Here is a 13,574-nt window from a genome sequence, read left to right as displayed (position 1 = left end):
GACGCAGGGTTTACCTTCTATCCTCACCCTCATTATTACTTCTCTTACTTTCAACTGTGCAGACCTCTACTTCTACCCCTACGGGCTCTCTGCATCTTTCCTGTCTTCAAAACATTATTCAAATTTCACATTTTAACAAATTCAACACATATAACTTAGCATGTAAAACAGTTACATTTCTTTTCAAGGCATCATTATGGCATTACTGTTCTGCAACAGTATCTCTCTCAAGTTCAGTTTCTCACATCCCCTTTAAGAGGAGACCAAGTCTTTCTAAGGTAGCTCGTCTCCTCAGCCTACCGGCCCATGCAAAGGTTCCGGCATGGTATCTTCGCAAAGTGTCTTTAACTAGAACCGGTAGGAAAGGTATCTTCGCAAAGTGTCCTTGGCTCAAACAAATAGGGCAAATATCTTCGCAAAGTGTCTTTAACTCAAACAAATAGGGCAAATATCTTCGCAAAGTGTCTTTGGCTAAAACCAGTAGGGAGCACCTTTAAGAAGGTGCAAACTATTTACAAAGGAAGTTCGAATCATGCACAGTCCATGATTTCTGCAGTTCTTTAAACTTGTGCAAAAATTTTAGGAAAGGAAAACAAACAAAGAGGATCCCGGGTGAACAGAGGGATCCATTAACCCTGGGCGGGTTTAGCAGCAACTTTAAGGAATAAAAGACAAACAGTAACTATTTACATTTTTCATTCAGCAAGAGTACTTTACCGTTGGGAGGTGGCAGGGGGTCTCCTTTCTGGCCTCACCAAGCCAACAGATCGCTCTGGGGAACCAGGGCGCCGTTCCGGTCCCAGTAGTGCCAGAATTCCCCGCTGGGAGATCCTCTTGGTCGGTAAGCGTATGCGTCCCCCCGGGGCACGGTGAGGTCGAGCTTCTTGTGGTTCCGCGGGGCCGGGCTCTGCTGTCTTCCCCTTCAGGTTACTCTCTTCCGGTACGCCAGCAGCAGCCTGGAGGGCAGCGCACCGCTGCACGCCCCGTGCCATCCAGCCAGCTTCCCCCGTAGCCCTCCTCCATCGGCTATACATCACCGCATCACCCGGCTTCAGGTCGCGGTCGAGTCTCTCGGGACCAGGTTCCACCTCTTCCCGGTCCACGCGGACCTGCACCGGCTCTCCAATCTCTTGGATCACCCCCCTCCCACACTGGGGATTAAAAGCCACCACTACACCCCAATGTGGTGTCGGGATCTCTGGGGTGCTCGTCAAGTCGATCAGCTCTGCAGGCTGGGGCCGGTTCCACCGCGTAGTCGTCGAGCGCCGCTGATATCCATCCTCGGGCACTATCTTCAAGCCCGGCGTCGGCAGCGCCTTTCCAACCACGATCGAGTCAGGAGAGGTAGAGGACACTGGAGCCAAACAGATCTCCGCGGCCTGGCCCGTCCTAGCCACCACGCGGGCATCGGCCTCCAGATGAGCGGTAATCTGCCGGGACTCGGCCGCAGCCATACCCTCTTCCGACGGCGGCCGGGGAGATCGGCCCATCGTAGGTCCCGCTAGCGTCAGTCCCCGCAGTGTCGGCGTATCCTGGGCTATATTAGGCTGTCCATCTCTCCTCCGCGGGGATTCTCGTGCGGCCATCTTTGTCGCTTCTCCCGCGTTTTCTTCCCGCGGTCTCTTCCGTGGGCGGCCCCGTCCCCATGGTCTCCACCCTCCGACCAAGATCAGGAGGCGTACCTCAGCTGTTGACGGGCACGTCCTCAGGACACAGAAATACTTAGACTGGGCGGCCATTACTGTTCGCGCTCTCCAGCTCGGCTACGCCCACTCCACGCCCCTCTTCTCTTCTTGCGCTCTCCTCAGCGCTGCAATGGCGGCGGATTTTGGCGGCAAATGGCACAGCACACAGTCTTGCAATAAAGTACAGTCCAAGCACAGTAAATCACAGTCTCTAGGCACACATGACCTGATTCTTCAGGCTTAAGTAGATCCTGTTCGTGACGCCAAGTTGGAGCGCCCCCACACCGCCGCAGGGCCGAGGGGTACCCGGAGCCGGGCCTCTGGTTCTCAGTCTCGGGGTTGTCACGGTGGCTAGACCCGGTCCGTGGCCCTGTCTGTCAATGGGGGACGTCCGGTACAATAAGTGATGTTGTAGCGGTGCAGTTGTGGGGTGCAGGTCGCGGTAAATAACGAGGACACCAGGTTGCAGTCTCTTTACCTCTTTACTGAAGCTCTCTGGGTCCTCAGTCCGGAATACGGCTCACCAGGCTGCGCAAGTCCGGCCGGTCCAATGGCACTTCCAGAGCTCTCCTTGCAGGTGGAAATCGGTGCCTTCCTTCTAGCGCTATGTGTTGCAGTCCTTCCCTGCTGTGCTTACGGAAAGTACCCCACAACTGTTGTGTCTGTTTCTCGTGTTCCCTCACAACAACTTAATTCGCAATGATCTTCCTCGTCCCTCCAGATACTATGGTAGGAACGCACCCGTATGACGGGGAGGCTCGGAGATCTTCCGGGACTCTATCTGCGCCCCTCTCCTGTTGGTACCCCCCTTTGCCTTCCTGGGTGATGCGTGAGACAGTCCGCCTCAAGCTAACTGCCCTGCCGTAGGTCTGAGGTATGGCTTGAAACTCTTTACCTCCTCGGCGTTCCGGCCACCGGTAGTGCGCCTCAGTAAGGTGCTGCCTCTTTCAGCACAACCCTCACTGGTATCTCCTTTCGCTTGATTTCGTTTCTCACTCAGCACAATCTATCTCGCTTCTTAGTCCTTCCTTGGGCACCGCCGCTATGCTGAGCAGGCACGGTCCCTTTACGTTCTTTCCATGCCAAGCCTCTGCCAGGATCCCACCCCTGGCAGAGACCCTACAGTCTCTCCCTTCACAACACCCTCTGCCACCAGGTGTTGCTCCGTTCAATCCCGTCAGCGTACTCTCTAACTTCCTGCCTGACCCCCAGTTTACCCACTATGGTGGGGAGTGGCCTAATGAATAGCACCCTTAGCTCCCCCCGGAGGCCCAGCTGTGAAATGTATTGGTGACTGTGATACCTGCTCAGAGAACTCCTTCCGTGCCATCGAACGCAGCATGGCCCCCCTTAGTGGCTGAACCATGCTACTGCAACGACCAGGACTCTGGGGCGCTGCAGTTACACATGACCAGGTCATCTCAGCCGGATCCCTACCACCGCACGTCTGCACAAGAAGCGGAACTTAAAGCTTTGACGCTGGCTTGTCAGGAAGCGACGGAGAAGGTGGTCAACATCTACACGGATTCAAGATACGCTTTTCAAGTGGCTCATGACTTCGGCAGTATCTGGGCAGCCAGAGGATACCTAACGTCCAGTGGAACTCCTGTAAAACATGCTGCTACCATGCAAGAACTTGTGGTCGCTCTGAATCTACCTTCAGAGGTTGCAGTGATCGAGATCAAAGCTCACGGGAGACTGGATTCTCCAGAAGCAAGGGGAACTTCTTTGCTGACAAAACAGCAAAAACCTATGCTTTGGATCCATTTCGGAAAGAGAAAGCAGCGGTGTACGTGTCACAAGACACTGAAGGAGGGACTAAAGCCTCTCTTATGAGGATTATCCATCTACATCAAGACATCAGATGATGAAAAGAAGTCATGGCAAGTAGGAGGAGCTAAAAAGGATGAAGATGGAGTCTGGAGGATGAACAAAAAGGTCTGTCTACCCCGCAATCTGTACCCTTCAGTGACAGAATGGGCACACGGTATCACCCACAGAGGCAAGAATCGGATGAATGACCTGATTTGGAAGATTTATATGGCACCTGGGATCTCTAGTGTCACTCAAAATTATTTCAAGTCCTGCCTTGTGTGTGCAACATGCAATCCAGCACCGCCTCAGAAACATTTGGCTAAACCACTATCCCTTTCAGAGAGTTCAGATCGATCGTATTCAAATGCCAAAAGTAGGGAAGTGCGAGTATGTACTGGAAGTGACTGACATGTTCTCAGGATGGCCCGAAGCCTATCCAGTAACCAACAAGACTGCCAGAGTGACTGTTAAGAGACTGATGCATGAAGTAGTAAGCAGATATGGGGTCCCAGAGGTAATTGAGAGTGACCAAGGACCTGCGTTCACTGCAGCACTGACTAAGGAACTATGGACATTGGTGGGAGCTGATTTGGGTTTACATACTCCATATCACCCTCAGAGCAGTGGGAAAGTAGAAAGATTGAATGGCACCTTGAAAAGTAAAATACTGAAAGCCAGTCAGGAGGTCAGACTTGGACAGACATTTTGCACGTTGCCTTATACTCAGTCAGAAACACTCCAAGGGGTCCCACTAAACTCACACCATACGAGATTCTTTTTGGGGGGCCTCCGAGATTGGGTCAATATTTTCCACAACAGCTAGCCTTGGGAAGTGATACTCTTGTAAATTATGTAATTGTTGTTGCTAAAGAACTGTCAGTAACACATGTACAAGTTTTATCATCCATTCCAGGTCCAGATTCCAGTGAAGGTACCCGTACTTTCTAACCTGGTGACTACATGCTGGAAAAGAAGTCCATCAGAAAAGACATTCCTGGAGTCGAGATTTAAGGGTCCCTACCAAGTGCTCCTGACTACTCCTACTTCAGTCAGGGTTGCTGAGCGCCTTCTGGATCCATCTCTCACATTATAAATTTGTTAGACAGTTAGGGACAGAGTAGGATCTGACCTGCTTGTCAAAGTCCAGCTACAAAGGGAGGTTTTCCACAAGGGAAAACTTGTCTCAAACTGGTGAAAACTCCAATTCCCCCTCCCGGGCAAGACGGTCAGATCTAGGATGTGTACAACAGGGTTAGTCGCATGTGTATTTTACTCTAAGTAACCATGGAGATGGGAGATTGGAGAGTAATAGATCCAGCAGGTTGGGAAGTCCCGAGGACACTGGTAACACGCTCCGATATACCTCCTCAGTATACCCATAATTGGTCACACATTCTCTGGTGTCTATAGCATCCATATTGTCATGAAGCCTCTGATGTCATAATAACACTTAACATCGATGGGTTAGGGAACCACGGTGGGATCAAGATAAAAGAAAAGGTTAATAAAGTATTTAGGGGGGACTGTTGAGGAGAGCCATAAGATCAAATACTTAATTAACCTCAACACATAAGGTAATTGAGGGAAGCAACCTATAACATGTATTGTTTAACCTTACATAAGTTTTCCTCAGACAAAGTAAGACACTTAAGATGGCTGCCATCTCCTCTACCAGAGCCATGTGCTCTGGTATCCAAGATGAACAATGAAGACACTGAAGATGGCCACCATTTCCTGTATCTGCATGCCGTGCGGTCTGGTATCCACAGTGACGCCCACCTTGATGACCTCATGGATCCACCCACAGTGACGCCCACCTTGATGACCTCACGGACCAACCCACCTTGATGACCTCATGGATCCGCCCATGGACTTGCTCATGCCCAACCCACTAACCAATGGAATACATCCGATCACTCCCATTTTAGAGCTAACCGAGCCCCCTTACAGGAGCTATATAACATTGTGTTTGACTAATAAACTTCCCTTCTTGGAGCTGAGCCACACATTGATCAAGGAGAGTTACAGCTGACTGTGTCTGGTGTATTTCTTTAGTGCACATGATCAATATACATTAGGCCAGGAGTAGGCAACTAGAGAATTGAACATTTATATTAATTGTTCAACCCTAATAATATGTGTGTACAGTATATAATAAGGGACTGTGCTATACATAATAAGTGAGTACACTATATACCAAGGGACAGTGTCGGTGTGCTGTGAGCTTTTACAGATGCATTGAGCATGTCCTATTCTGATCCTCAAAATTGGATCAGAAGAGGACATTCTCTGACCCTCGCGGATATCACTATCAGATTTGTGATTTTCTCGGATGTGTCAATGGAGCTATAAAACTGTACGAGTCCGTGTGCAGTCTGATAAAAAAAATCTGGATGCACACGGGCAATTCACACAAATGTGAGAATGTAGAATAAAGGATTTTACAGATAACATTATCAGTCCACGTCACAGAACAGACACAGAATAACATCTACATCCCGGCACTTACCACCGACGTCTCATCTGATTAGAGCCGCTTTCTGCTGTTTCTTCTCCATCTGGTCAGACCTTCATGTCGACATCTCCCAGCCACGATTCGTCTTGTCACAATGATCTTCGCAGCCCTGAAAATAACAAGGCACACACATTGCATACAAACATGTCTCCCCCCAGAATACAGATATGTCCCCCACCATTAATATACTATTAGCCCCGCACCAATATAAAGTGATAATCAGGGCTGTGTCCCCCATTACCTATAATCTCTGCCTCCCAACAATATAAATTATTCAGTCTGTGACTCCCCCCAATTAACTGTTCAGCTATGTGCACACGGAAAATGTCCACGGTTTTACAGTACAGGAAAAGTGAATGAGATCCCTGAAGTCTCATGCACACACTAATTTTCTCCTTGCAGATTTGCAGCAGATTAAAATCGGCATAATGTCAGTTCTTGCAGTGTATTTCACCTGTACCAATGAGGAACAATACGTAACAACAGCATGGAAAAAACATTGCAAAAAAATAAATGTGTTTTAGGCAGCGTTTTCCCTGCCAACACATTAGGATATGCAGCAGAATTTTCCCCTGTAAATCCTGAATGTGTGCACACAGCCTTAGTCTCTGTCCTGTGTCCCCATCATTCATTATGTCATAATTAATTTGGGGGTGGGAGAAGACGCTATCAGGTACTGAGCCTCCTCCGCGTCTTCTCCTATGTTTCAGTTCATTATAAAGAGTCCTATGCACCTTATCGCCTCCTCTCCCACTCTCCAATAAATTGTAAGTCCCCGATAGCATCACAACGAATTGTGAGATGGGGGAGGACACTATCAGGGGCTTAGCACCCTCCACCACCACCCAATTCATTTTACATCCATTTCTAATGTCCTCCTCCCCTTCACCTGTTCAAAAGCCCATTATAAGTCCCCCTTCCTGTCATACCGCATCCCATCATTGCCCTCTCCACCACCTCCATCATTGTCTTCTCCACCACCTCCATTATTAGCCTCTCCACCACTCCCATCATTGCCCTCTCCACCACCCCAATCATTGTTCTTCCCCCAGCACCCAAATAATTCCCCTCTCCACCACCCCAATCATTGTTCTCCCCACCACCCCAATCATTGCCCTCTCCACCAACTGCATCACTGCTTTCTCCCCACCATCCCCATCATTGCCCTCTTTATCACCTACACCACTCACCTCTCTGCATGTTACTCACAAACACACATCTCCACCACCTACACACACCCACACCACTCGCATCTCCGCACGTTCACACACACAGACACACACACACAATCACTCGCCTCTCCAAACGTTCACACACACACACACACACCACTCGCCTCTCTGCACGTTCACACACCACTCACCTCTCCAAACGTTCACACACACCGCTCGCCTCTCCGCACGTACACACACACACACACACACACCACTCGCCTCTCCGTACGTTCACACACACACACACCACTCGCCTCTCCGCACATTTACACACACACACACACACCACTCGCCTCTCCACACGTTCACACACATACACACAGGGCTGCCACTAGAAATTTCGGGGCCCTCTTGAGACTCCGCCCAGGCGCCCCGCCTCCACCCCTCGAACTGTCCACATTCTCACCACTCTCTCTTGGAAAAACTCCACTTCTCACCTATCACACATGAACAGTTCCCATCACCAGATCACACATATAACCGGCAGCTTTTGTTTTGGCCAAAAGATTTTTTAAGCCGCCACCATAACACGGTAGACATTTTGGCCGGGCCCCACTCTGCTGTAACCTATTAAATATTTGTTAAAATATGCAATACAATTTAGGTATATTTTTATTTTTAAAATGACCAATAATATCACATACAAGGAACAAATACAACACCATGTCCAGACCACATATTACCACTACAGTGATCGAATAATATCACATACAAGAGACAAATACCACAACACCATGACCAGACCACATATTACCACCACAGTGATCGAATATCATCACATACAAGGGACAAATACCACCACACCATGACCAGACCACATATTACCACCACAGTGATCGAATAATAACACATACAAGGAACAAATACCGCAACACCATGTCCAGACCACATATTACCACCACATAGTGACTGAATACTACAATACTGATCAGTAATAAAAAAAATAAATAAAACACAATACTATCACCATCAGTGCCATTATACACAGGAGATCTGTACTTAGTATGCAGTGTCCTTGTACAGGTAATACAGTGATCACCGGTGACGTTATACACAGGACCTCTGTATATAGTGTACAGGTAATACAGTAATCACCAGTGACATTATACACAGGAGCTCTGTATATAGTGTATAGGTAATACAGTGATCACCGGTGACATTATACACAGGAGCTCTGTATATAGTGTATAGGTAATACAGTGATCACTGGTGACATTGTACACAGGACCTCTGTATATAGTATAGAGTGTATAGTGTCAGTGTATAGGTAACACTGACTCACCAGTGACGTCTCTAGGTGAAGTCCTTCATCTTTCATCCAGCACTGACCGTCATCACTTAATCCAGCCAGGGCTCATCTCTGCAGGAAATAACAGTTATCTAGAGCTCCGCTTTCAGAACACATTACTTAATTTTTCACAACTTCTACATTACACTACATGAAGAAAAAAAGGCGACATAGTATCACTCTACACAGTAACAGGACCGCCCCACCATTTAAAACAGTATACTCAAAAAATAAAATAAATACATAATTGCAGTAATAATATCCCTTAATTAGCCCCTATGGTAATAATATTCCCCATCCTGCCCCTGTGTGTCTCATTCCTGGTGTCAGCCATATGTTCTCCCATCCTGCCCTAATGAGTATCCATTCTGCCCCATATGATCTCCCCATCCTGCCCCATCTGCCTCCATCGTATCCATCCTGCCCCATCTGTCTCCAATCCTGCCCCCATGTCTTTCATCCTGCACCGTGTCTCCAATCACGCCCCATGTCCACCATTCTGTCCCGTGTCTCACAGTCTGCTCCGGATCGCCACTCACAATTAAAAAAAAAACAACTGACAATGAAATGACATCAGACACCGGCGACGTGCGCGCTGCGGCTGACGTCGGCAGCCAGCCTCCGATTGGCTGGCGGCTGTTAATTGACATGTGGGCATGGGCACGCACGTCAACAGCGTAAAAACTGCCGTAGCGCCGCTAAGGACCCGATTTAGCCTGCCGGTAGGGGCCCAGTGAGCAGAAAGGCCCGTAATGTCCTGATGGTGGCCCTGCATACACCACTTTGCCTCTCCGCATGTTCAGACACACCACTCGCCTCTCCACACATTCACACACATACACACACACCACTCGCCTCTCCACACATTCACACACATACACACACACCACTCGCCTCTACACACACACAAACACACACCGTCACACACACATTCATACACACCACTCTCCTCGCATGTTCACACATACACACACAGGGCCGTATTTGCCACTAGGCACTCGAGGGCACGTGCCTAGGGCGGCGACATTGCAGGGGGCGGCACCTGAGCAAGGGTTTTTGTTGTTTTTTTAAGTCCCAGGTCACAAACGCGACCGACCGCCCCCCCGCCCCCGAGTCCCACCCTCCTTGAAGACGATACTCACGCTGCTCCAGCGATGCCTGGTCTCAGCGTCTGTAGCGCGTCCTGAGTGAGCGGTCACGTGGTACCGCTAAGGTCATGAATATGCGCATATTCATGACCTTTAATTAGCGATACCACCTGACCGCTCACTCAGGAAGATGGCGCTGCGGCGGGACAGAGCCAGAGGGATGTCGGCGCGGCCGCGCGGTGTGTGGGACAGCTGACAGGTGAGTATGGGCCCCCCCTTCTAATAATCACCTCTCCTGGTTCCTGCAGCAGCTGCAGCGTCTTCACCGCTCTCTGACTCTGCGACGTCTCAGGGCAGAGGGTGCGATGACGTCATCACTGCGCGCTCAGCCTCTCTGTCCTGAGCGTTGCAGAGCCGGAGAGACGCTGAGTGCATCGGACCTGCGCTGGGAACGGGAGAGGTGAGGATTTTACTTTTTTTTTTTTCTTTATGTCTGACAGACCCTGGGGCAATGCTGGACACTGGGGCAATGCTGGCCACTGGGGCAGATTGCTGGACACACTGGGGCAATGCTGGCCACTGGGGCAGATTGCTGGACACACTGGGGCAATGCTGCACACTGGGGCAGATTGGTGGACACACTGGGGCAATGCTGCACACTGGGGCAGATTGCTGGACACACTGGGGGCAATGCTGGACACACTGGGGCAGATTGCTGGACACACTGGGGGCAATATGCTGGACACACTGGGGCAGATTGCTGGACACACTGGGGGCAATGCTGGACACTGGGGCAGATTGCTGGACACTGGGGGCAATGCTGGACACTGGGGCAGATTGTTGGACACACTGGGGGCAATATGCTGGACACACTGGGGGCAATGCTGCACACTGGGGCAGATTGCTGGACATACTGGGGGCAATATGCTGGACACACTGGGGCAGATTGCTGGATACACTGGGGGTAATATGCTGGACACACTGGGGCAGATTGCTGGACACACTGGGGGCAGTGCTGGACACACTGGGGCAGATTGCTGGACACACTGGGGGCAGTGCTGGACACACTGGGGCAGATTGCTGGACACACTGGGGGCAATATGCTGGACACACTGGGGGCAATATGCTGGACACACTGGGGCAGATTGCTGGACACACTGGGGGCAATGCTGCACACTGGGGCAGATTGCTGGACACACTGGGGGCAATATGCTGGACACACTGGGGCAGATTGCTGGACACACTGGGGGCAGTGCTGGACACACTGGGGCAGATTGCTGGACACACTGGGGGCAATATGCTTGACATACTGGGGCAGATTGCTGGACACACTGGGGGCAATGCTGGACATACTGGGGCAGATTGCTTGACACACTGGGGGTAATATGCTGGACACACTGGGGCAGATTGCTGGACACACTGTCCGGGGGCAATACTGGACACACTGGGGCAATATGCTGGACACCCTGGGGCAGATTGCTGGACACACTGGGGGTAATATGCTTGACATACTGGGGCAGGTTGCTGGACACACTGGGGGCAGGACTGGAGGCATGGACAGAATGTAGATACGGGGCATGATTGGAGACACGGGGCAGAATGAAAGACATGGGGCAGGATGGATATGATAGACAGATGGGGCAGGATGGGGAGATCATATGGGGTAGAATGGATACTCATGAGGGCAGGATGCGAGAACATATGGCTGGAGCCAGGAATGAGATAAACGGGGCCAGGATGGGGAATATTATTACCATAGGGGCTAATTAAGGGATATTATTACTGCAGTGATGTATTTATTTTATTTTTTGAGTATACTGTTTTAAATGGGGGAGGGGGGGCGGTCCTGTTACTGTGTAGAGTGACACTATGTCGCCTTTTTTTCTTCATGTAGTGTAATGTAGAAGTTGTGAAAAATTAAGTAATGTGTTCTGCAAGCAGAGCTTGAGATAACTGTGTTATGTCCTGCAGAAACGAGTCCTGGCTGGAAGAAATGATGGCGGTCTGTGCTGGATGAAAGATGTAGGACTTCACCTAGAGACGTCACTGGTGAGTATGGAGTATCATGTGTGGCCAATGGCTATTATACAGTATGGAGCATCATGTGTGGCCCTTATACAGTATGGAGCATCATGTGTGGCCATTATACAGTATGTGGAGCCCTGCATAGCCATTATACAGTATGGAGCACTGCGTAGCCATATTTTTGGGGGGTTTTAATCATTGTATATGAAACAGTGTGATCAGAAGTGCTAAATGGCTGTGGTTGGGACTTGGATATGGGTGTGATTAGTTGTGAAATGGGTGTGGTCAGAGGCGTGGCCTAAAATTTGCCGCGGCGCACTACATGCGCCGCAACCTTTAGACCTTTTTCCCTTCTTCAAAAGTTGGGAGGTATGGTACCGCATTTCCCAGATCACAGCAAGTGCTGCAAATCTCATAGGGAATGAACGAAACCAAACGCAGTCTTGCCGTAAGTGATCCGTTACACAGCAGATGCCCAATCTGTTGCAAAAGGCGACTTTCACAACAGCGATTCTTGCCAAAAGTCTATGTAGATAGTGTCATACTCACCAATGGGGGAGGCAGTACTAAAAGTGCCTAGGGCAGCAGAAACTCTAAATACGGCCCTGTACACACACCACTCTGCACGTTCACACACAGACACACCAATAGCACCCTCCTCTCCACACGTACACACACAGTACACACACATTATTACCCTGACTCGTGTATGGGACCGGTGAGGTGGAGGAGCCTCAGCCCGGTGTCAGTTTTCATAAGCCAGAGAAAGAGCAGTGTGAGGAGGAAGCAGGAGGAGGAGCCTCACCGTGACAGACAGCTGGGAGAGGCAGTCAGTGCTGAGCCCCAGGAGGGCGGGACTTCCCACCATCCAATCGCTGCTCAGCGCGGGCTCAGCAGTATTATTCTCCTCATTCACCACGGGAGCCGAGCGCAGCTCCGGTGAGTGTCTGAGCCTGTGTGAGGTGGACGGACGGTGTGATGACAGGCTCCAGGCTCCAGGCTCCAGGCTCCAGGCTCCATCCCTGCAGCAGACGCAGCGTTAGTGAGCCGGCTGTGTGCTCTGTGACAGCGGCAGCCATACTATCTGAGGACCCTGCTATACCCTGACCCCTGTCAGTCTGTATCAGCTATAGACCCTGATAAGAGCACAGGTGGTCTGTACCAGTGGCCCCTGCAGAGAAGCCCCCTGACAGGACACGGCAGCCCCCTCTCAGGATTCCCACAACTGGCGTTTACTCTCCAAACTGCTCTGAAATCTTCAGTCTTGTGAATGGCGATGTGGTGTCCTATCAGGGGCGATATGCTGCGAGTGGCCCTGGAGTTCGGATCACACCCACCCACTGAAATCTATGGATGAGTGTGAAACATCGGACTGCACTCAGCTGTCATCTGAGTGCAGTCTGACATCCACGGCCTCAGACAATGGAGAAATTAAGTTCTCCGTTGATACATACTACTTCCAAAAAGAACACAAAGTGTAAGGAATGGTACTCGCCGACATCACGTGTGGGCCCGCTTCACACTGCAGCCCAGTGTAACATACATGAAAACAGGGCGGGGGACAGCAAATGATGTATTGAGGGTGAGAGAGCGCAAATGATGAATTGAGGGTGGGGGGAGCCAATAATGATGAATTGAGAGGGTCCTGTTACTGTGCAGGGCGGCACTGTCACTTTTATCTGATGTAGTGTAGAAGGTGTGGAAAAAAGTGGGGAATGTGATCTGGAAGCTGTGCTCTAGATCAGGGGTGTCAAACTGCATTCCTCGAGGGCCGCAAACAGGTCATGTTTTCAGGATTTCCTTGTATTGCACAGGTGATAATTTAACCACCTGCACAGATAATGATTCCAGCACCTTGTGCAATGCTAAGGAAATCTTGAAAACACGCATTGTTTGAGGCCCTCGAGGAATGCAGTTTGACACCCCTGCTCTAGATAACTTATT

At 50.2% G+C, this 13,574-nt stretch overlaps 1 long non-coding RNA gene across 1 annotated transcript; it reads right to left on the bottom strand.

Moving 5' to 3' along the window:
- Positions 1-6,032: 6,032 nt before the first annotated feature.
- LOC143770531 (uncharacterized) lies at positions 6,033-12,385 on the bottom strand. Its single transcript, XR_013214657.1, has 3 exons — positions 12,328-12,385; positions 8,512-8,589; positions 6,033-6,124 (listed from the first exon to the last, which is right to left on the bottom strand). It is a non-coding gene; the product is annotated as an uncharacterized LOC143770531 (long non-coding RNA).
- Between the last annotated feature and the right edge of the window lie 1,189 nt (positions 12,386-13,574).

The sequence above is a fragment of the Ranitomeya variabilis genome, chromosome 4 (genome assembly GCF_051348905.1).
Source record: "Ranitomeya variabilis isolate aRanVar5 chromosome 4, aRanVar5.hap1, whole genome shotgun sequence".
Taxonomy (NCBI): domain Eukaryota; kingdom Metazoa; phylum Chordata; class Amphibia; order Anura; family Dendrobatidae; genus Ranitomeya; species Ranitomeya variabilis.
This window is presented reverse-complemented; position numbering and strand designations above follow the sequence as displayed.